Below are 2821 nucleotides of genomic sequence, written 5' to 3'. Positions count from 1 at the left end.
TATCAATGTTTCTGTTGGAAATGTGATGGAGCCTTGCCCCGGTCTGGCTATACCATGAGTACATTTATGAGAGGTATGAATCAGTAGTTGAAAGGAACATAACCGTCTGCAATCAGTCCTACACCTTTATGAAAGACAAGAGTGAATCTTGGGGACTAAAGGATTCGTCCGCTTACTGTTTCAAAAGCAATTTTACCACTTTATTCAAACATGCATTTTATTTTCTCCAATAGTTTTTAAAAGTGATGTTTATCAAAATAAAAGGTTCTTTGCAAACAAACAGATAAAATAAAAAATGATTTGGGCACACTTTGTTGAGAAAATTCTCTTTTATTGATTTGACCCTTAAATGGGTGATTGTAGAAAAAAACGCAATTCCTTAATGAGGTAATTGTTGTGCATAGAAACAAAATGGCAATGAGAATTGAGTTCTTATTGAGTTTCCACACTACTATGATCCTTATGTCTTTAATAGCCCGAGCACTTTGCTTTTAAAAAGTGAGGTAGATCGATTCTTTGTCTTCGAGGGTATGTCAGATGTCCGGAAGTACAACTTTTTGCCTTGGAATTAATCCCTAACTTTTGCCTGGACCGCCCTTTCGGGTTTTCGATCGACCGGGATACCCATTTTTGCCTGAGTCGCCCTTTCGGGTTTTCAACTCAGCGGGTCGATTTTTTTTTTATCCTTAATTTTTGCCTGGATCACCCTTTCGGGTTTTTGATCCACCGGGATAGCCATTTTTTTTGCCTAAATCGCCCTTTCAGGTTTTCGATTTAACGACTTTTATTATTCCATTTTTTTAGGCGAAGTACTTTTTAACAACGTCAGTATTGGTGGGAAGCGACAACTCATCACCGTCCATAGTTGCTAGAATTAGAGCGCCTCCGGAAAAGACTCTAACCACCACAAATGGACCTTCATAATTTAGCGTCTATTTCCCTCTAGAGTCTTTGTGAATGTGCAAGATTTTCTTCAGTACTAAATCTCCCTCTTGAAACACCCTGGGACGAACTTTCTTGTTGAATGCCTTTTTAAGACTCCTTTGATAGAGTTGACCGTGACCTAACGCTTTCAAACGTTTCTCTTCAATAAGGTTGAGCTCGTCATACCTTGATTGAACCCATTCCGCCTCATCTAGCTTAGCTTCCATCAGAACTCTCATCGAGGGGATCTCTACTTCTATAGGGAGAACTGCTTCCATATCGTATACCAAGGAATAAGGAGTTGCCCCTGTTGAAGTTCGTATCGACGTGCGATAGCCATGTAACGCAAAAGGTAACATCTCGTGCCAATCCTTGTACGTAACAACCATCTTTTGGATGATTTTCTTGATATTTTTATTTGCAGCTTCAACAACCCCATTCATCTTAGGTCGATAGGGTGATGAGTTGTGGTGCTCGATCTTGAATGTTGCGCATAACTCATCCATGGTCTTGTTGTTGAGATTGGACCCATTATCAGTGATGATTTTGTTGGGAATACCATATTGACATATGATGTTATTTTTCAAGAAACGGGTGACTACGTGCTTCGTGACGTTCACGTAAGACGCGACTTCCACCCATTTGGTAAAGTAATCTATGGCCACCAAGATAAATCTGTGTCCATTTGACGCTTTGGGTTCTATCATTCCAATCATGTCGATGCCCCACATAGAGAAAGGCCAAGGTGATGCTATGACATTCAGCGGGGTAGGCGGTACATGTATTTTGTCAGCATAGATTTGGCACTTGTGGCATGTTCTGGTGTAATGATAACAGTCGGTTTCCATCGTCAACCAGTAGTAACCTGCCCTTAGAATTTTCTTGGCCATGGCATGCCCATTGGCGTGCGTACCGAAAGAACCTTCGTGTATGTCCCTCATAAGCTGATCTGCTTCATGTATGTCCACACACCTTAACAAAACCATGTCGTAGTTTTGCTTGTACAATACCTCTCCATTCAAGAGGAACTTGGATGCCAACCTCCGGAGGGTCCTTTTGTCAAGGCTGGAAGCCTCTGCCGGATACTCCCTCTTCTCCAGATACTGTTTGATATCAAAGAACCAGGGTTTACCATCTGGCTCTTCTGCTGTTGTCAGGCAATGAGCAGGTTCGTCAAAACGCCTAATCTCAATATGAGGCTGATGGTTGGGCCATATCAACTTGTACATGGAAGCCAAAGTTGCTAAAGCATCTGCCATTTGATTTTCTCCTCAAGGAATATGAGAGAAAGTGATTTCGTCAAACTTTGGGAGTAGCTTCAGCACATAATCCCGGTATGGAATTAGGTTAGCATGCCTTGTTTCCCAATCGCCTCTAATCTGATGTATGACTAGAGCGGAGTCCCCGAATACTTCTAGTATCTTGATCATCAACTCAATAGCTTCTTCCAACCCTAATATGCAGGCTTCATACTCGGCCATGTTGTTTGTGCAGGTAAAACAAAGCTTTGTGGTGAATGGTAGATGGAAATTCTTGGGAGACATCAGCAATGCCCCAATTCCATGGCCTGTTGCATTTGAGGCACCATCAAACATGAGCGTCCAGCCTACTCTTGGCTCGAGGCTTTCCTCTAGTTTAGAGTCTTCAACATCCTTAACAGCCATGATGTCCTCATCTAGAAAGTCAAATTTCAAAGATTGGTAATCCTCCAGTGGTTGGTGAGCAATATGGTTTACTAGTACGCTTCCCTTGATCGCTTTTTGTGCAACATATTGGATATCATATTCTGACAACAACATCTGCCATCGAGCAATCCTACCAGTGAGAGCTGGTTTCTCGAATATGTACTTGATGAGATCCATTTTAGATACCAGCCAAGTTGTGTGAGTTAGCATGT

The sequence above is a fragment of the Lathyrus oleraceus genome, chromosome 7 (genome assembly GCF_024323335.1).
Source record: "Lathyrus oleraceus cultivar Zhongwan6 chromosome 7, CAAS_Psat_ZW6_1.0, whole genome shotgun sequence".
In the NCBI taxonomy this organism is placed as follows: Eukaryota; Viridiplantae; Streptophyta; class Magnoliopsida; order Fabales; family Fabaceae; genus Lathyrus; species Lathyrus oleraceus.
Note: the sequence above shows the minus strand (reverse complement) of the source record.